Here is a 24,157-nt window from a genome sequence, read left to right as displayed (position 1 = left end):
ATAATTATGCGCCCAACCTGACAATGCTTCGTGCTGCCACAGTCCTTTATCACTTCTTGTGTCACGAAACTTCAGTCACGCATTAGGGCTGCTTTATACTCTACCTAAAGCAGCCGCACTGCGGCGCCGCTGTGCCACAAAGGGCATCACTGGCATGTCGTAGCACTTGCGCATTGCGACACGGATTTATGGTCGCAGCAGCCCCTGCTGCAATTATGCAGCAAAGGCTTTTTGAGTCTCTGCTGCACAATGTTTTTCTTACTCACCAAGAGTGTGGCTGCTCACCGACAGTACCGATCAATATATCAGATTAGAAGAGCAGAACAAAAAGTCGGGTATGTTTTATTGATTCACTGGGCCCTATCGCCATTAGGTGGTGGTTATTTTATTTAAAATTATCTGCAGAAAACATATTGATACTTCAACCATTGTCACTCCATGCGATTTCAATTTCAGTGGCTTAAATCTTGTTTATAAGTGGTAGTGAGTCGGCAAAGAAAGCAAAATACCCAAGTCTCATCGGTTCAACTATTCTACGAAGCCATTCTACAGAAGCAGCCCTGAATTAATGGCATCGACTTTTTTTGAAAATAATTCGCACACATGAACACAAAATTGATCATCTCTGCTGGGTGTTGAATCTTCTTTGTGAACTGTAGCAATTTCGAGAGAACTGCGGGGGAGTAAAGAATGCGTTATTGCAGGTAGCCGTAGTTTATATAGCTACCATGCTGAGGGCCATTCAATGCTGCTCAGAAGCGCGTGCACGACTTAACACAACGTCATCCTTACGCCTCATCTGCGTTTTTATTTTCTTTATTGAACCAATGCCTGAAGGTGTAATGAAGAGCTTGCTTAGTGTATCCTGTCGGTGTACGACGCGTTAGATGGCTTCTCGGTAATGGTTCTTGCGTGGCAGACTCAATCGTGCCGGTGACTAAAGGGACCGGTGCCTCTCCATGTTACCCGATGGGTGTGTGCGGTGTCATGCTTTCTTAAGCCCACTGAAACTGTCCATCCTCGCTTTCAGGTGCGTCCACGGGATGTCCCCTATAGAGGCAATTTGAGTTGACGACCATGTTCCCGAGGGAGTTATACACTATCTGACACACAATGGCAGCCTAAGCACAGTCTTGAAACTTTTGTACAAGGGGCATTGTGAAGAATGTCTGGAAGTTGACTCTCGGCATTCTTTGGTGGTACCGTCCGAGACTGCAGGAGAGTAGCGGGACGCGATGAAAGGGTCCTGATCAGACGTTTCACGAGCCACTGCGAAAAAGACAAAAACAGTCATGCCATGAGTTCTACCACTTAAGTAAGGCGGCGAAAAAGTACACAGAACCAAATAGATACGTCGTTAGTTTTTTAGTCTGCTGCATTTAGTTTGAGAATTTCGTTCGGGTGAGTGGGTTCCGAGATTCATCAGACACGATTTGTACCAATATTAGCGATGAAGTCTTGAAACTGTTAGCTGCTGATTGGAGGTCTACTGCTCGTAACGAGTCGGCTTGGAAAAACATGCGTCGCTAATGCATTTGTGAAGGCGGACATCATTTTGGATGCTGCTCAAGACTGTACAGTCCTCTCTTCAAAAAAAAAATGAAGTCAACAATATCGAAATACTAATCACCGTTATGATATCAAAGAGAGAGAGAGAGATAAATAGAGAGGAAAGGCAGGGAGGTTAACCAAGCTTGGCTCGGTTGGCTACCCTACACTTGGGGTGGGGGAAAAGGGGAATAATAGAACGAAAAGAGACAGAAAAGAAGAGGAGTAAGAAAGAGAAGCATAAATAGTCAGCTCGAAACTACACAGCACGGCCTCGCACAGTTCTTTCACAAGCGGTCGTGAAGTTTGGTGTTCCTTAAAAAGTACAAGAGGGCTTTCGTGGCTTTGCGCGTATGGGAAGCCGTTGGCCAAGGTCCCAGGATCTTCTCTTCTGTAAGCGGCCGTGAATCCAGCTGACAGAGCTTGGCTTCCATAATACGTCGTTCGGTCTGGTATGCCGGGCAATGACATAGAATGTGCTCAAGCGTTTCCTCGCAGGCGCAGATGTTGCATGCCGAAGTGCTCGCCATTCCAAGGAGACGAGAGTACGAATTCGTAAATGCCACGCCCAACCTCATACGACACAGTAAAGTTTCAGCGCATCGTGGGAACCCGGATGGCAAACGAAGTTGCAAGTTTGGGTCGATCGAATACAGGTGCGTGTTGGAGAAACCCTGCGTATTCCATTGTAGGAGAGATATACGGCGAGCAAGTGATTGTAGTAGCCTTGCAGCGTCCGTTCTCAAGAGTGGTATGGGCGTGCGCTGGTCTTGGTCATGAGCCGATCGAGCAGCTTCATCTGCGCGGTCATTGCCAACGATTCCGCAATGACTCGGCAACCACTGAAATACAATATCGTGACCTTCCGCGAGCGCTTCGTGGTAGTCGTGCCTTATCTGATATACTGATTGTTCATGTAGCCCGTGCTGCAGAACAAACCGTAGTGACTGCAAGGCTGACCTGGAGTCGCAAACGATGGCCCATTGGTTAGGTTCCTGGTGAAGAATATACTTTACTGCACCTTGAAGTGATGCGAGCTCTGCTGCTGTCGACGTCGTGGTGTGAGAAAACTTGTACTGAAGCAACACATTTTCAGATGGAACAACCACTGCTCCTGTGGAGCTGTTGGAATTAGTGGAGCCATCGGTGTAAACATGTATGCGGTCGAAGTACCTTTCGTCCAACAGATGCAAAGTCAGTTGCTTCAGGGCTAGCGTTGACATGCGTGCCTTCTTAAAGATTCCAGGAACTGATAAGCGCACGTCAGGTTGACGAAGACTCCATGGCGCAGTTGCTGGATGCATGGCAAGTTTGAAGCCAGGCGGTAGTATGTCCTGATGTTTTGTCACGATACCGCAGTACGAAGAATGGGGCCTCCGAGCTGTCAAACACGCTAAATGATGTGACGGTAGCCGTGATAAATGCCGAATGTGTGCTCTCAGCGTCTCGACAATGATGTGCGTTGTGACTGGTTGTTCTTGTGCAATAGCAATAGTTGACACTGTCGATGAGCATCTTGGAAGACCAAGGCATGTCCGAAGTGCTTGGGCTTGTACGCTTTGCAGTGCACGGATGTTAGTCTTGCACGTGTTGGACAGGACCGGAAGGCTGTACCGGAGAGTTCCGAGAAAGAGGGCTGTATAAAGCTGCAACATGGAGTGCACGGATGGGCCCCATGATTTTCCGGCGACGAACTTGAATACATTCTCAATGCCAATGAGCTTTTTCTTCAGGTATGTGACATGCGGGCTCCAGGTTAGGTCACGATCTACGATGACGCCTAAGAATCTATGAGTGCTCTTATATGGGATTGATCTGCCATCGATGCACAATGAGTAGAAAGACATCGGTTTGCGTGTAAACGCCACCGCTGCGCATTTTTCTGTGGCGATAGTCAAACCTTGCTGGCGAAGGTATGTCGATGTCATTGTTGCCGCTTTCTGTATTCTTGCGCGCACTTGAGGTCGTGTCACGCCGGACGCCCAAATGCAGATATCGTCACCGAAGAGAGATACATAAGCCGTCTGTGGCAGCATTTCAGTGAGCCCCACGAGAACCAGGTTGAAAAGTGTAGGACTCAAAACACCGCCTTGTGGCACCCCACGACTTGTGAAATACTTATTCGTAGACCCATCTTCAGTCAAAACGAACATAGATCTCTTTGTGAGGTAGCTTCTTACCCATCGAAAGACACGACCTCCAAGTTCAGCTGCTTCAAGAGCATTGAGAACAGCCTCGTGGGTCACGTTGTCATAGGCACCTTTCACGTCTAAGAACAGAGCTACCGACAGCCGCTTCGGGGCTTTCTGATGCTGAACAGAGGTCACTAAGTCAATAACGCTATCAACTGAGGACCGACCTCGTCGAAAACCAGCTATAGCATCAGGATAGATGTTATAATGTTCCAGGTACCATTCCATGCGTGTAAGCAGCATCCTCTCCATGACCTTGCCAACGCAGCTTGCTAGTGCTATAGGCCGGTATGATGCCAAATCGAATGGAGACTTTCCGGGCTTCAGCAAAGGCACCAGGCGACTACACTTCCACTCATCAGGCACCATTCCATCATGCCAAGACTTATTGAAAATGTCCAGGAGACAGCGCTGTGCCTTCGGGCCTAGGTGACGTAGGGCAGTATAGGTCACTCCATCCGGACCTGGGGACGATGAGCGTCTGCATGTGTTCAATGCCACATGAAGTTCTTCCATGGTGAACGCAACCTCCATTTGCTGATCTCGTGCGACTGGAACATCCTGTGGCATTAGATCGATCGGTATAGAGATGTCGCCGGCGATCTTTGCACAAAATTCCCCAGAAACATCAAGCTGTGAGCGACGTTGATGTAGCGCCAGAGCGGCGAAGGGGTGACGCTGTTGCGGATGCGAGTGAATAGCTCGAAGAGTCCTCCATACGGGAGACAAGGGCTTTCGAGGGTCTAGCGAGTCACAAAAATTCTTCCACCGTTGTTCATGAAGTTTGTGCATTCGACGCTGGATTTTTTTCTGAATGCGTCTGGATTCTTTGAGGTCAGAGATAGATTTCGTGCGTCTGTATCGTCTTTCGTCACGTCGGCGGACCGCTCTAAGTTGTTCCAACTCTTGGTCGAGTTCCGTGCGTCTCGATTCTTTCGAACATATCTTCGTGGAAGTCTCCATTGTACAACTAATCACTTCTTCAATGAATTCCGGTGGTCCGTGCATGCACTTGCTCTCCACTGATATCTGAAACTCTTCCCAGTCAATAAGTCTTGAATGTCCAGGGGAAGGAGAATCGTCCAAACCTCTAACTGTCACGTACGTGGGGATATGGTCGCTGCCACGTGTTTCAATATCTGTGAACCATTGGACTTTCGTGACAATGCTATGCGACACTAATGTCAAGTCCAGGCAACTGCTGTAAGTTACTCCTCGGAGATAAGTAGGGCTGCCGTCGTTCAGCACCTGAAGCCCGTGCTCTGATGCGAGATCAACTAGGTCCATGCCTTTTCGATTTGTCCTGATGCTTCCCCACAATGGATGATGGGCGTTGAAGTCACCCATCAATATCCAAGGCGCTGGAGTCGTTGCAAATATACCATTCAAGATTTGTTGATCTAGTCGACCTGACGGCGCTATATATGCGCCTATCAGTGTAAACGACAACTTCTTCTTTTTAACATATAGACACACGTAGTGATTTCCATTGTGAGAATCTACTCTTTGGAGAACATAAGTGAGTTCTTTACGGATGTACACAGCAACTTGACTTCGCTCAATGCACGTTGAAGAAATGAACGATTCATAGCCCGACAGACGAGGTAGTTTTGAAAAATGCGGTTCACAAATGATGATGATGGGAAACTTATTTTCGAAAACGAATTGTCGGAACTCAGGCATTCTTGACTGTAGACCTCTTGCGTTCCACTGAATTATGGAAGCACGCTTGACTTTTTCTCGGAAAGGCTGATGCGGTCTATGGTGCGCCATCTTGTTACTGAAGTCCGGCAAGAACTGGTTCTAGTGTGTCCAAGATTTGCAGCGCGCATTTAGCGGCAGGGATCTGTAGACTATCCAATAGAGTGCGAATAACACTCATGAACGACTTCAGTACAGAAAAGACTTGTACCTCTTGGGCGGACAGACTGCCTGCTGGGGGCATATTCGTTGTTGACTGTCGATATTGCGGTTCCGTAGACACGTGTAACCGCGGTAAAGTGGGCCAGTCAGAGCCGGATGTTCTCTGTAGCGCCACAGTGTCTTCCGGTACCTCTGGACGTACCCCACCTGGTGGCGGGGGCGGTGGAGGTCTCTGTGGTCGTGGCGGCGGTGGTGGTGGCGGTGGCGGCGTTAGTGAAGGCACCTTTGGCACAGGACTGCTTTTTCTTTTCTTCGAGCACCGCCGTCGACGGGAACGCCGTCGTTGAACAACCGTTACCGCTTCCTTTCGTGAGGATCCGTCTTTAACCATTTGTCTCAGAATGCTCCTCTTTCTTCAGTACTGGGCAGTCTTTGGACGAGGTCTCATGGTTGCCGTTGCAGTTGCTGCATTTTAGGAGAGTTGCTTGGCAAGCCTCTGCTTTGTGGGGTCCGGCACAACGTGGGCATGCTTGCTTGTTGTTGCACACAGCACTAACATGACCCAGTTTTAGACAGTTGTGGCACTGTAGTGGTCTTGGGATGTATGGTCGGACAACGTGACGAAAATGACCAACCTTTACATGTGATGGGATGCAATCACCTTTGAAGGTCACCTTGATGCAATGGGATTTGCCAAGCCGGCATACTTGCAATATGTCCGTTGCCCCAGTAGCTGGCTTTATCAGAACAGGAAGGTCTGCGTTCGGTATGGAAACATCAACGTCATAAATGACGCCTGTCGTCGTGTCACTATCCTGCGGAATGTAAGTTCTGAGATAGATGCCTCCAAGCTCAGTGACAGTTCGCAGGGTATGTAGCACAGCTGGGTGCTCAACGTCTATGGCCAGGATATTCTTCCGTGGGTTGAGTCTAATATCCTTTATCTCATTAGGCACGATACCTTCGAGACGCGCTGATATCACTTGCCTGTTCATGTTCTTCAGGTTGATCGAAGAGTCGACAGGAACAAAAAGTATGGTATGGCGTTCTGAACTGCACGCCGCTTTCACGGTAGAGACGCTAGCTGGCGAAGACGCGCTGACCATTCTCCTTTTAGCTTTACGCTTCACTGCAGGGATGAAATCGTCGTCGCTCTCTTCACTACTCGCCGTGTACAATTCAGTGCTGTCACTGGTGCTGTCGTACTCCCGGCTGTTACGCTTCCTTGAGGTTGACGTCGAAGGTGACGCCAAGTCCGGATTGCGTACGGTGGGGCCTGGATCCATCGCTGCCCGCAGGAAAGCGATGATCCTCGGATAAAAAGTAAATTCACACAAAAAACACCAAACGAAATAGGCAGCGTTCGGTAGAAATACAAAAGTTCTCCAATGACTTCCGAAGGAAAACAGCGTTTTGTCACTGTAGTTACATTATAGCATTTATAGGTTTATACCACTCGCACAATCAAGAATACTGCGCTGTTTCTTCAACGTCACTATTCATGCCTAGTCAAAAGGGACAGAAACAAGCCCGTGGCTTCATTTTATTGCGATAGTAGTCTTACCGACAATCTCGAAGGCTGTTTGAAGTCACCGTCGCCGTCATTTTCTCTGAAACTCCACATTGATAAAATCCTCCCGTACACAAACTTCTTACGCGCGGGTGAAAGCGCGCGAGCGGGGGTGACCAACACGGTCAAGCAGAGATCAAACGAGCCGGCCCATTTCCATCACTCGGAGGGCGCATATGATAACACCTACCTTGCTCGCGAGGCGTGCCGCCGAAGCAGAGAGGAAACGCTGCGCCCGTCTTTAACGAGCATCAAAAGACACTAGGAGGATGGGGGTGGGGCGCTCAAGGATAAACTTTGAACTTTCACTGTTTGAATTTATGGGTGCACTCGCCATCGCTGGCGCGCACGCTACTTCGCTTTCTCGGCAGCCGTCAGAAAGCGGCTCACACATCTTCAGTTTTGTATGGTGCCTCGGCTCCGCGTCTTGCGGCCATGGACGTGGGGCCTTCCGGAGGACCACCTGGCCAGCAGTCATCTCGGCTGACCACCGCGAGGAAGAGAGGATCTTCACTCAGCGACAGCGAGGACAGAGAGCTGTACTCAGCCGTCTCGTAAGACGACTCATCCGACGATGATTTCATTCCTGTCCGGAGCAAGAGGGTGAAGAGGAAGATCGCCAACGCAGCCTCGTCCACCTCTGCGAGTACAGCGACTATGAAGTCAAGGCATGAACGCTGGCCATACGCCATCATCTTTGTGCCAGAAGAGTCCTCAAGAAACCTGCGACTGCTGAACAGGCAAGCACTCTCCGCTTTTTAGGAACGTGTAATACATAATGGAATTAAAGAAATCAGAGTAAATAAGCGAAAAAATATACTCGCCATAGACGTATTCCACGTGAATGCGCTTGAACCACTCAAACAAGTGACTGAGCTAGGCGGCATCAAAGTGAGGCCCTTTACACCGATTGACAACTCATTCATAGCTGGTGTGATATACGACGTAGACATTGCGATTCGCGACGCTGACTCGCCTACTCTCATCATACCGGCAAATGAGGGTACTGTCATCACTCAGGTACACCGCCTTGGGAATCACGCTGTGTGAAACCGGTCTTCAAAGGTGATTGCACACCATCCCATGTCAAAGCCAGGTATTTTTACATCCTGTTTGGCCATTTGTGCAAAAGCCACTTCAATGCCACAAGTGCTTCAAACTATGTCACGTCAAGGGCTTATGCCCGAGCTCGCTACAGTGCCCCCGGTGCACAGAGCCCCATACGTGAGATGCGTGTCAGTCCACATTTCTGAAATGCGGTAACTGTAATGGCTCACACACCACCTCTTCGAAAGACTGCCCTCGAATTAAGAAGGAGCGCGCGGTGCTTAAGCAAATGGTCACAGACCATTCGACCCACAGGGATGCTGCTGAAACAGTCCGGCGTCGGCAGCGGCGTCAGCAGCAGACCGACAAATTCAAAGCAGACTTCTGAGAGGCTTTCCTCTGCAGAGCAATGGCCTATTCTTCCAAGTCATTCGCTAACCATAGACCGTCAGCAGACCATGCCTACTCGGGAGTCTTCGCCAACCGCTGAGGACACACACAGGAAAGATGGCAAAGTCACAACTATGCTTCATTTTCTCACGGATGCCATCCGGGAGATCCTGTTGGACATGAGGACATCATCTACTCAAAGCGCTCTCAAAGTACTGAGAGCCTTAAGCCCAGTACTTTAATCGCTCGAGTAGAAATATGGCTAACGATCACCATCATTTCTAAGAAGTCAAGAAAGCATCCATCATTCAGTGCAACTCCAGTGGACTAAAATCACGTCTTTTCGGACTTTCGTCAGTTAGTGCCCGTCAACATGGTCCAAGTCATCAGCATTTGTGAACCCAACGCGTGTGCGTGCTCTCCTTTCTCTCATTTTTTTCCATCTTTCAAACTCCCTCATCCCTATCCCCAGTATAGGGTAGCATACCGGTCGCTCCAGACTGGTTAACATCCCTGCATTTCCTTTCCCTCCTGTTCCTTCTCCTCTACGTGCAGCGCTTTCAATGTAAAGAGACAGTGCGAAAAGTGTCCCTGCAGCGGCCGTATCGTCTTATACCGGCGTTTTGTAGAGTCGCGTGATATAGGACGCAAGTGAGTTGGCCGCTATCCACACTTCGTATAACATTACAGTGCACTGCTAACGCATTCATTGCTTAGCCAATGCGGTGAAACTGATTTGTTTTCTCATCCCGCGTGCGCAGTATGCAGATAAGAATGTTACCTCACATCTCCCATAAGGCATAAAGAGCCCGTTGCTGCGTACCGCCATGCCATTCTTTGCGTGTAGTTTGTCACGAAATTTCCAGCAGGTGCAAAACTCTGCAGCGACGTCACTTTTGTTATTGCACCAGATGTTGACGCATGATTGAGTCTTTCTCAGCTTTTTGCAAAACTTCGTTCAGGCGCTTGTGCGAAACTGGAAGATAAGCCATCACATGGCATCGCACGTCACATTGAAAGGTCCTGTTGATGGCGTATACCTTCTGTTACGCGACATTTTTTGTAAATTGAGGCGCATGCGCTGAAGTGGAAGTGGGCAATGGAACGAAGATTTTTAAAACATCATCTGACGTGCTTGAATCAGATTCCGCTGTGACGTGAAGCTGTCAAAGACAGGTAGTCCTGAAACTTTTAACGAAGTACGATAGTTAGCATTTATTTAGGGACGAAGGAGTTTAGGGTCTCGGCGTGTCGGCGTTCATCGTCATTTCGCGACGGTCAGTTTGATGAGCGCAGGTGAGGGCGCCACCACACGAGCGCTCGCTCTTTGACGAGAGACAGCTATCGGTGCGTGTTGGCTAGAGAAACACGCTTTATGCGGTGAACGCTGGTCTACCAGGTCACAAGGAACGAGAACGAATCCTCCCCACGAGAAATAACGCCGAGGCAGGCAACATCTGCTAGGAGGTTTCTTGTTCGAAAAAAAAAAAACCGACTGCTCGCTCTGCACAACCGTTCATCAGCCACACCTGCAATGTAATGCCTGTTAGAAAATTAGTTTGAACAATAAATATTCGAAGCATGCGCGTTAAACAAAAACAGACTGTATCCTGCGCCTCTCCCCATCAGTGTAACTGAAATGGCCTTGCCACCAGGCTTTGCCCAGCTCCAGTTTTTCTCCTTCTGCATTAAATATTGCGTGGCAGAAGCATAGAACACGGTGAGGTGCCAAAAAGAAGTGAATTGTGGAAGGAGCGGGTGCTTCAAAGGGTGACCCATTACAGAGCGCTCACACATTTTTTCAACCACTGTAGCATAATCATAACAGTAGAAAATAGGACATTTTTTTTAATGCGGCAGATTTCACGTACCTTGGGAATCGACGTTATGCCAAGATGCAGAGAGAGCTGACCGTATTGTAATTTGTTTGTTGGGCGATACGTTATAACATTATATATGCTAAATTTATGTAGAAGATTTATAGATATTTGTATCTTGCGCAACGATGCCAACGGAAACACGAGTATTAGCAACACCAGAAGCAATACACTGATATAATGCCCTGGGGCTCGCGAGGACGGTAGCCCTTGACATTCAACATAAATCAACTTCAGCGCATGGCACCAATTGATGTTAGCCTGGCGTGCCGACTGTATTGTAGCAGTAAATATGTAATGTTTATTAAATGGGATAGTCAGCCCTTCCACTGTAATTGTTTCACGAACATTGGAGTCTACTTGAATGTAGTTCCGAGACTTGGCTTGGGTCTGTAATGGAATGCTTGAGTGACACGCATAATGCTTGAGATCGACATTTACTTCTGACATTCTTCGGGTTAACGCTACCGATGTGAGATTTTCCTTGATACGCGTTCAAATTGTCCGTGTGTCTTCTCGTAATTCCTGTGCAGATACACAGTGTAAATGACCTGTGGCACATACCCACATACCAGTGGCGCATACACGCCTGCGGGTTAGGGCTATACTGCTTGGCAGGATGTGTTTGACGACGTACGCGACGGGGTTGTGACATTATTCAGGTCTTAACCAGTACGTCATATTTGTCAAGCCAGCTTACCCTCTTATACTAGTTTTGGTTGACGTTAAAGGTGATCACGAGATCATCTAGACGTGAGTGGATACAAGATAAATAAGCAGATAGACCCCGAAAGTCCTTGCAGTTAGGAAATGAAATGCTTCGCAACTAAAAACAATCCACATCTTCTTCCCGCCACAAGTAAAGTATACGCATCCCACACAGAACAACAAAGCAAACTGATAATCAGTGTACAGCCCGAAGCTGCCTCGAGGTTTCGCCCCGCAGAGCGAAAACCGGCTGTTCGCATGCTCTACACAGACGTGGCCGTGGCTGTACAGCCGTAAGCACCTTTAACTCGAACGCTCCAACGCGTGGCATGGGCTTGCTTGGAATGAGGTCAGCACCACCAAGCATTGAAGATGATATGCTTGCTGCACCTAATGATAGATGGTTTCACTAGTAAATTGTTTCCAGCCTGCCTGACCAGCGGATCAAATGCACTGCCGTCGCATACCGTTTTCACAGCATTTTGATCGTGGCTACGTTATCGAACGTGCCCATGCCGTTCGTTGTCGTATGCTTAGATCGACAATGAACCATTGCGTGCGACAGCTTACGCAACTTTGAGTTTGGATTTGCAGCTGCTGATCAAAAGGAATCGCATGTATAAAAGCAGAGCAAACACACGTTCATGGCGTTTGTAAAAATTGCACAATAAATAGATCAAAAATGCTGTGGCGTCGTTCATGATCCGATTAACTTTCAGGCAGAGAGAACAGAACTGTTCTCGCAATTTAGAGTGTGCCTTCCGTGCTCAGTTCACGCTGCACGGAAGATGCGGTCTTGGAGTGCAAGATTTGTGCGTGTAATAATATATGGAGTTAACGTCCCAAAACTACAATTTGATCATAAGATAAGATGGGAATTCAAGTTTTCATGTGTTAACGACGCACGGATATTGCTTTCTTAGCGTTGTGCTTGCGCGCCTTCCTTGCCGAGACTACCCACAAACATTGCGCTCCAAGACTGCATCTTCACTGTAGCGTGACCCGAACAAGAAGGCACACTGTAAATTACGAAAACAGTTCAATACACGCTGTCTGGAAATGAATGAATCACATCATGAACAATGCTACTGCACTTGAGATTATATTTATTGTGCAACTTTTTCTTTTGAGTGACAGCTGTGAATATCAAAAGGTGTAAGCTGTAGCTTGCAATGGTTTATGGTCGAGATAAGTATACGAAAACCAACAAAATGGGTGGTCGCGCTAACATAACCATGAGCAAAACGTCACGAAAATGGGATGCCAAGTGAGAGTATTTGACCCGCTAGTTAGGCAGACTGGAAATAGAAATTCACTAGTGAAACTGATGCACGCTCCATCTGTCGTTACCTACAGCAAGCATATTATATTGAACGCTTGGCGGCACTGACCTCAGTCCAAGCTAGCCGAGGTTTCGCGTTGAACCGTTCGAGTTAAAAGTGCGGATGGCTGTACATTGGGAGGGCTTGCAAAAACTTCCTCCTGTCGAAAATAGTGAAGAAAGACGTGTAATACCAGCTTTCTTTGGATTCAGTACGACCGGGAAGGCCCATGAATACTTCAATGGTCGAATGGCCTCAATGTAAATAATCTTGTCCAGGACTTTATAGAGAATGGCTTGCTTGAGCTGCTTGAGCGGTGTTAAGTAGCAAGACCACTCAGTAGCAAGATGAAAGGCAAGGCGGGGTTTCACCAAGATCGATGCGATGCACAATGACGCCGGTCTTTCTAGGGTGTTCCACGAACATTCCTGAAAAAGGTGTCAACACGGCCTCCAGCTGCTTTTGCTGGTGATTCGTTTCTTCCAAGTTGCTGAGGGTCTCCTTACGGCACAGTGGCGTACGTGGCTGCCAGATCGTCTGTGTTTTTTGGCACAGGTACGAAGTCTGTTTCCTCCCCGAAAAGGGTCGCCTTAGAGTGTCCACGAAGGCAGCAGCCTACTGAAAAAAAAAACAGAAGTATCAACCCATTGCCTGCATAAATATCTGTCAAGAAACATTGGCCCTGACATACAAGACAAACAAGCAAATAACTGGCGCTTTGATTTCCTATTTACGAATATTTATAGGCGAACGCTACCTTCAGCTTTTAATATGTGGTTTGATGTCATTCGAAATTACGGAACTTAATCTGCTTAACACTATATTGCTGCAGCAACTCGTCACCAATTAGAGAGATTTACGAGGCCCCGCCGCGGTGGTCTAGTGGCTAAGGTACTCGGCTGCTGACCCGCAGGTCGCGGGAAAAAATCCCGGCTGCGGCGGCTGCATTTCCGATGGAGGCGGAAGCGTTGTAGGCCGGTGTGCTCCGATTTGGGTGCCTGTTAAAGAACCCCAGGTGGTCAAAATTTCGGGAGCCCTCCACTACGGCGTCTCTCATAATTATATGGTGGTTTTGGGATGTTAAACCCCACATATCAATCAATCAATCAAGAGATTTACGGAAAAGCGTGAAGAACAGGTACGATAATGCTTGAATTTTCCTCGTTGATTCTGGAGGACCACGCCTGCGCTATGGACGTAGGGAACGACGACCGACTCACCAGCTTTATGTTGTTTCATTGCATCTTCAAGCCAGCAATCCAGGCTTCAGATATTGACGGCCGTTAGCTGCGACAGACTGCTACTGCTTAGAGTTGTGGGTCGAAGCAGTATCCTCAACGTTCTAGATTTGTTGAATGACGCGCAAAGCATCGCCATCTCACATGACCAGTTTGACAGCGCTTAAAGCATGCGACTTGCGCATCTTTACGTTGGTCAGTTTGCTTATTCCTGAAACCATCCCTATCGGTGGGGTGACACAGCCCTGCGTACTCATCACATGAGTGCCTGCCGCAGTCGGCTTGCATGCGCCGGATTTGTGAACTAAGCAGATCGGGATAGTGGGTCCTGCCGATTATGCTCTTGTATGAATGAGTAAAGAGCAAGCGCTCTCGGCTAAGACACCACCTCACGGACACTTCCTCTCAGGAACGACGTGTTTCTAAAACGGTATTACACAAGGTTATCACAAACACCACTACACGCATCGAAAATCACTGGACGTGCTACATGGAAGTTGAAGGATAACAAAGGACCGCTTTGCGCAGTACACTGAAAATGTGGTTAACATAATACTTTTGTCTGGCAGTGCGTCATACTTGGGCAAAACTGGAACATGCTTAAACGATAGATTAAAAACGCAGCATTACAGCACGACGAAGCTGGTATCAAGAGATATAGGCGTTCAGTGCAGAGATCGTTGTTGCGCACCTCGATTTGAAAGCACTGGCGTCATGTACGAATCAGCTGACAGAATAACAAGAGAGGTTGTTGAAGCCCTAGAGATAAAAGAAAAGCCCAAATAATTGTGTGCCAGCATACCTTTCTTTGTGCTTTCAGATAAGAATGTAGGATTTCTTTCTGGTAGCGTTTTGCGTACCCAGTAGGAGTGATCTCGTGGTGGACAGTCATATCTCTTGGAAAAGTAAAAGCGTCTTGTGTATGTGTTCAGCTAATTTGGTCGGTGTTTTCTCCGGCGCTGTTTTACTGCGAATATGAACCAGCTAGCTCAAAGCATATTTTGAGAAATTATAAAACCAATATCTCCCCTCTTTCCAACTTTAAAACTCGGCACTCGAGCATTACACCTACTTCAGATTCAGCGAAGATTACTTTTCTTTAATGTATTACGAGTTTCATGCCCACTTAACGAGAATTCTATTTCAGTTCACTCGTGCTTCTTTCCCGTAAAACAAACCAATTTAAAGAAATAAAAACAAAATGAATATTCATGGCGGTGCTGCGTTTAGGTGTTAGTGCCACGTGTGTCGAAGGCGAGGGTTTGACCTGATAAACAACTCAGCCACTCATTTCTAGGGCTAATATATATAGAGAATAATTCAGCTATCTGTAGCGAGAGCTTGAAGGTAGGCCGACGCACTGCATGATGGTGCAACCAATTCATGTTGCTGGCTTTCCTTTGAAATACGTCCCACTTTCTTCGCTTTCTGTTCGACCGCCTAATTAGCCACGTTTAATTAACTAAAATGAAATAGTGGAGTCGGGCGAGAAAGTTCAATGAGAAAGTTTCAAACGAGTTTGCCAAACACCCCGTTCTGCAGTTTCTATCTATTTATTATAATGTTAAACGCAGAAATTCAGGCTAAGTTACTATGTGTATAACTTGTGCAGCATAGGAAGCGCCGCGGAATAAATGCAAATAAAAATGCATTTGAATAGGACAAAGGCTAGACATCAGCTGAGCCCCGCCGCGGTGGTCTAGTGGCTAAGGTACTCGGCTGCTGACCCGCAGGGCGCAGGTTCGAATCCCGGCTGCGGCGGCTGCATTTCCGATGGAGGCGGAAATGTTGTAGGCCCGTGTGCTCAGATTTTGGTGCACGTTAAAGAACCCCAGGTGGTCTAAATTTCCGGAGCCCTCCACTACGGCGTCTCTCATAATCATATAGTGGTTTTGGGACGTTAAACCCGACATATCAATCAATTAGACATCGGCTGAGAGTTTACTGAAATAAAACGATAAAAATATACAAACACACGCAGACCGCAAAAGGTGGATACGGTGCTGCTAACCCAGCTCCCTGCAATCACGAGGTGTACTCACACACTTATCAGTTGACAGTGCACCAAAACAGGACACACGAAAACAAAGAGACGAGAATTATTTAGCTTCTATGCTCATGCAGTATGCTTCACAAAATTCGCGAGCTTGCTGAGCCACAAATATGTGCAGGAAATGGGTGTCTTCAAAGTCAGGCATGGAATGAAACTCGCGGCAGTGACCTTTGTACAGCTTTGCAGCTCCGCAAGTTGGCGGAATCTTGGTGGCATACTGCGCGAGTATAGCGACTTATAAATGTGTGAGCGCAGCATCACTGCTTTCGCATATGCGAAATACCAGCTTATGTGAAGCGACAGTGCAGGTATCTACGTTAGCAGCACCGTCTGAGCCACTTAATGCGTTCTGCCCATGTTTGCACATTTCAATGGTTTTGCGCCAATAAACAGTCAGCTAACATCTAGAGCCCGCCTTGTTTAGGTGTTTATATTGCTTTTAATCCATGGCATTTGCTGAGATGCACATGTTATAGGGATTGGCAGAGTCTTTGAATGTTACTTATGGTCACGAAACTTCGCCGTCATGCTATGGGGCAGTTTCATAGGCTGGCGCAAAGCAGTGCCATTGTGCCACATAGGCCATCGTTGGCGTGTTGAAACGCTTGCGCAGTAAGAAACGAGCTGATGGCTGCGGTGCTTTCTATATGAATTTACTGCGTTAATTTTAAGACAATTAAAGCCGGGGGAGTAAACTACACAAACATTTCATGGGACGCGCTCTCGCATGGTGATACGCTGTGGCAGCGCCGCTTCTACTGTTGAGAAACCATTGAGAAACCGTTGAACAGCGAACGCCACTGGACAATACTAGATCACTAGGAAGAAATGTCCAAATTCAACACGTTGGCTCCAGCGAGTATATTAAACATATTTCATTGACAGTATTTGAGGCAAAGGATCACAGGTTTGCAAACTGGCTATATGTCTTCTCATGAATAGAAAGGAGGCCATAGTTGCTTTACATTATTTCAACTACTTGCAATACTAAACGATCAACACAGTCTGCAGCAGGATAAACACGCATTCAAGCCTTTCATGAAACATTTTGTCAGCAGCAGGTAGGTTCTCTCCATCACAAACTAGACTAGCGACACTGCGCTAAAGCCCCGCCACGGTGGTCTAGTGGCTAAGGTGCTCGGCTGCTGACCCGCAGGTTGCGGGATCGAATCCTGGCTGCGGCGGCTGCATTTCCGATGGAGGCGGAAATGTTGTAGGTCCGTGTATTCAGATTTGGGTGCACGTTAAAGAACCCCAGGTGGTAAAAATTTGTGGAGCCCTCTACTACGGCGTCTCTCATAATCATTTGGTGGTTTTGGGACGTTCAACCCCACATATCAATCAATCGTAGCGCTTAAGTGAGTTCATTCAGGCTTGCAGAGAACTGCGTTTACTCATGCAGTGATGCAGAATAAATTGCTGCTAAAAAAACTGACCCAAGCTCTTGTGCTTACCCGTTGTCACTCTGGAACCTCGACGACCCCCACGGAACTGCAAATTCCTGGGTTAACACGCTGCAGAGTCGCGCAAAACATCTGAGGCCACGATTTAGCCATCTTCATCTAATGCATGGTTGACCTGATTGACGAAGCTTACGGCGGCTTCCGTTCCTGCACGCCACATCAAATGTCTTATACTGTCACGGGGTCGTGACGTGGCTGAAAGCAGGAGACTGGATGGTCGGATAATAAACTGCTTATTCGAGCCTAACTAGTGACCACACAGAAGGAAAGTCAGATTGCAGCGAGACACTGGCACTGATAGTGGAGAGCAGAGCGTCGGCCGTCGATCAACTGACAAGTGGTGAAGCGCGTCGGCATTTATACACTTGCCATGTAATGTTCTAGCATTATCGCTAGCGGCGCCGTAGGTTCCAGAATAATCTGTATAGTTCACGAAGTGGGCGTAATCTTAACAAAACGATCTACTACAGCTTCAAGCTTGTCGAACATCGTAGGCGCGGTTTGCGCGGAACGTAGTGTAACGGGATAATAACAAAACTAGAGGGAAAAAGCGTGGCAATATTTACCGCACTTATACTGCTCATACTTGACACGCTAACCAAGCGGGATCCAACATTTGATATCGCAAAGCAAATGGCAAGAAGGCAGGCGGGGGGTGAAGGCGAGAACTCAACACGTGTTCCCGCGCTTCTTTCGGTTCAACATTCACGAAAGGAATATAATAAATAAATAAACACAATATAGGTTTTTTACAGTGCAGTCAAATTTATTTCTTTGTAAAAATTGGTGAAACACAAATAATGCGAGCAACGACAATAACCACACTTCGTCAAACAGATCTTAGGATGCCCGCAAACCATTACGAGAGCACATGTTCTCTAAAATCAGATCTAGCGCCGAGTTTCTACGGCCTGGTTATAGTTTTGGTATGGGACGATTATGCCGCACACGTTTTGCTTGATTGTGGGTTGTTCTGTGTAAAACGAACAACCAAACAGCGCGTTTGGTTTACCCAGTAACAAGAAGCATCGTTTGGTTTACCCAGTAACGAGAAGCATCGCAAGAAATGAAAGAGGACTCTTTGAGATGCTGGACCGGGGTGATTCAACTTTTTAATTGATGTGCACGTATCGAATCTCATTGATGTCTCGAACATCGTCACTGTCTGGATTTCAATGTCAATCACCAAACTTTGATTGATTGATTGATATGCGGGGTTTAACGTCCCAAAGCCACCATATATTTATAAGAGATGCCGTAGTGGAGGGCTCCGGAAATTTCGACCCCCTGGGGTTCTTTAACGCGCACCGAAATCTTAGCAAACAAGCCTACAGCATTTCCACTTCCATCGGAAATTCAGCCGCCGCAGCCGGCATTCGATCCCGCGACTTGTGGGTCAGCAGCAGTGTACCTTAGCCTCTAGACCACCACGGCGGAGTTATCAAAGTTTGTTCGGAATTGGTAAAACACCAGCGAAAAGTTTACAACTAGCGAAGCACTTTTGTTTCAAATTCTTGATCGTTAAACACAAAATTCATGCACAGCAGCCGCTCTTGCAGTGAGGATATATTTGTTTCTTAATAAGGTACTTCAAAAGTTTAATGGAAAACTGAGCAGCCGTGCTGGGTGATCTATCAGCTCTCCGAGCATTCAATAGATGATGATGTTTTCTTTGGTGAATGTGGATAGAACAACCAAAATGTTTGCCTCTATCACACTGTTGCGTGGCACAGGCCACAGGTGGCGGCATGTCACTCGGTGTGAAAAAGAAAGCAGAAAATATCACAGCATATCAACGGAGTGAATGATGATTAGCGGGGTGAAGCCTCAGTTCGTCCGTCCGTGTGTCCATTCGTTCTTGCTGCCGTCCATCCGTGCGTCATCTGTTCGTTTTGCTTTCGTCTGTACGTTCACAATGTGATCATGCGTCCGCGCGTGTGTCCCCCTGTCTGTCCATCCGTTTATTTGTCTGTCCCTCCGTCCGCACCTGCTGAGTGAGTCATCGAAATAAACGGTCACGAACCACGATGAGCTAGGAGAGACAAAGCCATGGTTAAAAGAGCTTTGCCCCTAAAATGTCCGCGTACTTTCATTTGATCAAAGGCCTTAGATGAAGAAAATAGATCTCGAGTCTCACTTCCCACCATGCTTCATAACAATATGACGATTACGGTAGTTGAAACTCAGAGTTTTTGTCTTTTAAGGCTGAAACTATCACGAGCTGCACGCTTTAAGCGGCTGTTTTTTTTTTTCCCGAGTGCTCATTTTGAGACTTCAGCTTGTTTAACCGGCGGGTGACTGAGCGGTGGTGATCGCGGTGATTAGCAGCCGCAGGACACGTGGACGCAGCTTCGTTTAAAATGCGCTGCTTTTGCGCGGTGCCCTCCGCTCAGATGCGCAGTGTTTCCCCTACTTCCGAGCCAGAGCGAGTTGCTCTCGGCGTGCGCTCCCGCTCCTCAAACTCCGCCCCTGCCGTCAAATGCCCCCTACGTCACTACTCCCTCCAGACGCTCCTGCCGCGTGCGAATTTTTTCTAACGCTGCCGATCTTCATCGCCGCGTCTACCAGACGCTCTAGTTTAGGGTTCGTGCAATGAATGCCGCTCCGGTCATGGGGCGAAGTTGCTCACATGTGAAACAGGCTTTACGACGCGCCTAAACACTTATTTACGAATGTCGTATGTTACAAGTAGTTACGACAAAGTAAAGTGGTTATGGTGAAGTTTAGAAAACTAAAGCAATGATGCCCTCCTGCAGACAACCACAATGAAAGCAGCATTTGCATCGCTTCTCAAGCACAGCTGTGCCTCTAGCGGTGGCCGCTGGCTCCGTATTAAACTGATGTGGCATTTTCGGGATAGTGCACTTTCACAGCTAGTAAAATATAGTCCCGCTGTCTCATGTTACGTCATAGGCAAGCAGCCTATATATATTTTGTTGTCGGTCAAACAAAGCCGTCCTGTACCCCTTCTTGGCCCACAGCGTCACTCTGTCACCCTCCACAACAGTGGCGACGAGAATGGGACCTCTGGTTTCTTGGCGCAGAATGTAGAACCACCGCCACGGAAGGTCGATGGTCATGGTCATGGCTAAGAGACTCGGCATCGAACGTTTCAACGAAAGTCAAGATAACTGGTAGATTTACTTGACTCAGCTGGAAAAATTCTGTGAATCAATTGATATGAATGAAGAGGATAAGAAAAGGTGGCTGTTGATTTTGACGCTATCGGCGAAGGTGGTTTACGTTCTTGCGGGACACTATGCTCCCTGCAATGTCAGTTGTGTTTCCAGGAAGAGGTCGCCTTCTAAATGCTCACAATACGCCAAAATCTGACAACGTTGCCGCAAGTTATAAGTTCTTCACTAGGAATCAAACTGCCACTGAATCTGTGCGAGACTATTCTGTGGAGCTCCGCAAGCTAGCAGATGCGTGTAACTTCGGCACCTGCCTTGACCGTATGTAGCGGACCACATCGTTTATGGCATCCGAAATCGCGCAGAGAAGCAGACGCTGCTCGAAAAAAAAAAGCAAGCTCACTCGGGCCGAAAATTAAGCGATTGCCACGGCTGCAGAAGCCGCTGCAGCCACTGAAATCTATTATGCCATGTTGATTGAGAGACGCATGCTGCTTATTGTGTGCGCGTCAGGCAGTCGCAGTCAGGTGGGTAACCACCACAATTACGATCACTCGACTGTCCGAATAGTTATCTCGTTTTGGCTCCCCACAAACAGTTGTGTTACATAACAGGCTTCACTTTGCAAGTTAGCAGTTCGCCCAGTTCATGAAAGACAACATTACGCATCTGCACAGTGCTTCGTATACCCAGAGCTTAATGGTCTTGCATAGCGCGCCGCCCGCGCCATTAAGGATGGCGTTTTGAAGCCCTCGATGGTGAGAGAACTCTGAAAAACACTAGCGCCAATATTGCTATACTACCAACGTATTCCCCTGCCATTTGGAATATCTCTTTGCGAAATGCTGCTCAGTTACCAAGTTCGTTCTCGCTTGGATGTCCGTGTGCTATTTGTATCTGTTATTCGCAACATTCCAGATTACAGTCCCTGAACCCGGTGTTAGTCCCCAACTTTGCCCGAGGGTGCGCTGGTGTCCAGGCTTCATCAAGGGCACGCAGGGTTCTCGGTTGGTAGCACTCGACACAACAGATAGGTGAACCCGGCGTCTCTTAAACCAGATTCCTCAGCGGGTGTCTGTCAACCACGTCTTCAAAGGCGCACCCTGGCGATTCGTTACCATGGTACCTGCATGCACAACGGGGGACCTCAGGTGTGAGCACGACAGGCGCCATCATGCTCGGCAACTCCAGCCCCCAACGACGCTGTCTCCGTTTCTACAAACACTGCGCCAACACCTCGTCCAGCCGAAGACGCTTCCTCAAGTTTGGCGGCCTTCTGAAGGTCTAAAGGACTGCGAACACCAGCACAACCACTGTAGCATTTTAAAAATGCCAAAGTGATAAGAAGTTCACTGCCAGCACGTGTCAAATCTGTCTTGTCATCTCATATAATCTCATAGGCAAGCAGCTTATATATATTTCGTTGTCTGTCAAATAGAGCCGTTCTGCATCGGTTAATGACCCCGTCATGTCGCTCTGTCACCCGAAAACATGATTAGTATATCTCTGCTTTATATACATGCCTACAAAATAGAAAAAAAAAACCTCGTGACATTCCTGCTCGCGCGCCAATGCGTGCAAGCTCCATGTAGGACCGCGTGAAGTTTGTACGGTTGCGTAGGTTGTGCGGCAGTTTTAGTTTGTTTCTGCTTTTGTGTCGTACGTTTTGGAGGCATGTCAGCCATTGGAAGGCAGCATTGCTTTTGTGGCAGTTGGTCTAAGCGTGTTCGACTGGATTGGCCGTGAACGCAGACAGTACGGCGCCAGCATGGCAACCCGCGTAGTTCTGCAGCGCCAGATACGGCCGAGTGTTTTGACTTCCTGTTAACTAGGAAAAAACAAACTAACCCCTACGTGGGCAACATGAATTAGTGACGTCATTGTGACGACACCCTAATTGCCTCACGGCACTGGCAGATGGCGCATCAATGGGCCTCTTCCGAGACCCAGAGTGGCGTGGTGACTCTTCACTTCGGTTCAGCCGAAGCCCGGCCGCATGCTGTGTTCACGCACGCCGTTTCGAGGCAGCGCGCTTTGGGAAAACTCGGAGGTAGCCGACAACCCAGTCCGGCTTAGCTCCGGTAGCTATCGGAAACGGGTGGGCTGGCGACACGTTAGAGCATGGCTGATGTCGCGATGATCGGACGCCCAGGTGGCGATTTGGTGCGTATTGTCACAGTGGCACGTCTTCGACTGCTCCCGCGCGAATGAGCTCGTAAGTGAAGCCACCGGCGGTCAGCGAGTGGTTCCTCTTACAGCGCCAAGGGTACAAATGGAAAATTGCCCCGTCGTCAACAAGTTGATGTGTTACAGGGAAGTCGTCCTATGGCTGCAATACTCAGTCCGTGTAGCTCTGTCTAAATAATTGTGCGCCGCGGAGCTGGCCCATGCCTCTGACATTTTCTAGTTTTGTTTTATTTACATTTTGGTTGTGTTATTTGGAGAGAGGGCATGAGCTCGCACGTGCACAAAGGTAGAGTCTTCGTGGCGATGTTTCTGATCGACCAAGTACTGTCCGATCGGCGGATGACTAGGCGATGATTCGCCGAGAGTTGTGCAAGGGCAGAGCAACCAGAAATAAGAAGAGCCCCGGGGTTTCGCCAAGCGTTCAGAAGCAGGCTTGTGGTGTTAGGCACCATCACCTCTTTTGAATCCAGTAGGGTCGCCCTACAGAAGACGCTTCATTTTAAAAATGTTTTTCTTTTTTTGTTACGTCGATGTTCACACCTATGCATTTCTTGTACAGTCTGTAAATACAAGTTTTTCTCAGCTTACTAGAACCTCTTCAGCGTTTCTGCCTCATCTTCAAGAGACCAGCAAGTCAATCGCTGCTATTGGAATAGTGGCAGCACGTTTCGTCTCCCACTTTGCTATACCACCTCGGATGGGGCGTCCCGGGCACCGAGTGGTGAGATTCGGCTTCTACAACATCAGAAAGAACCTGGATTTCACTCTCCCTGACATTCCACGTACGATAAAATCACTCCGATGCAGCGGTACATGACAAATTTCCTTCTTCGCAGTGGTTCATGACCACGATAAGCAGACGCAGCTGTTATCACTTGCGTTGAAGTGTCCGTTGTTGCACACCCCTGTCGAGGGAGCCAATTTGGACAAATGCTTTGGTCATTTTCCAGCGGAACGTTAGGGAGCACTGGAATGTGGCATGTAAGCGAGAATTTCCCACGGATTTTTTTTTCTTCCTCTTTAGGTCGGCACCCCGCTGTCGCTGGGCGAAGCTCCCTCCAGCAAAGATGCGGTGCCGACGCAAGAACACGATGAAACAACAATTCATTACAGTTCTTCAGCGCACGCAACGGGCGAGAGAGAGCAACACTGCGCATGCGCTGAACCTGCGAAAAATCTATGCGCAATAGATGCGCACGCGAGATCTCGGCGCTGACATTGCGGTTGCTACAGTCGTTGCGTACCTTAGCGGCAGCTGTCTCGCGAGATCTCGACGACTGCGAGCGTTGAAGACATAGCTGCTGCGAAAAAAAGGCCACGTACACCGGCTACTGCACTTAATTGTTTCTTCTATAGATGGTGCAGACCAGCACTCAGATTGAAAGCTGCTTACGCCGAAGCTCACTCTACGTTTAGGTAGTTGCGTACGGTAAACTAACGCTGTAAGCTACAGCCTCAGCCATTACGTACCCAAGGCGCAGTGCGTTGTGTTCCTTAGGCGATGCGCACGCCAAATTAAAACCTTTGCACCGGCGCTAGACAAGCGCGCCGAGTATGCCCTCACC

General features: G+C 48.1%; 1 long non-coding RNA gene across 1 annotated transcript; it reads right to left on the bottom strand.

Annotated features, from left to right (window-relative positions):
* Nucleotides 1–800: 800 nt before the first annotated feature.
* On the bottom strand, nucleotides 801–17,576 carry LOC119171397 (uncharacterized). Its single transcript, XR_012894723.1, has 3 exons — nucleotides 17,263–17,576; nucleotides 12,711–13,135; nucleotides 801–1,269 (listed from the first exon to the last, which is right to left on the bottom strand). It is a non-coding gene; the product is annotated as an uncharacterized LOC119171397 (long non-coding RNA).
* Between the last annotated feature and the right edge of the window lie 6,581 nt (nucleotides 17,577–24,157).

Source organism: Rhipicephalus microplus, chromosome 4, assembly GCF_043290135.1.
Source record: "Rhipicephalus microplus isolate Deutch F79 chromosome 4, USDA_Rmic, whole genome shotgun sequence".
In the NCBI taxonomy this organism is placed as follows: domain Eukaryota; kingdom Metazoa; phylum Arthropoda; class Arachnida; order Ixodida; family Ixodidae; genus Rhipicephalus; species Rhipicephalus microplus.
This window is presented reverse-complemented; position numbering and strand designations above follow the sequence as displayed.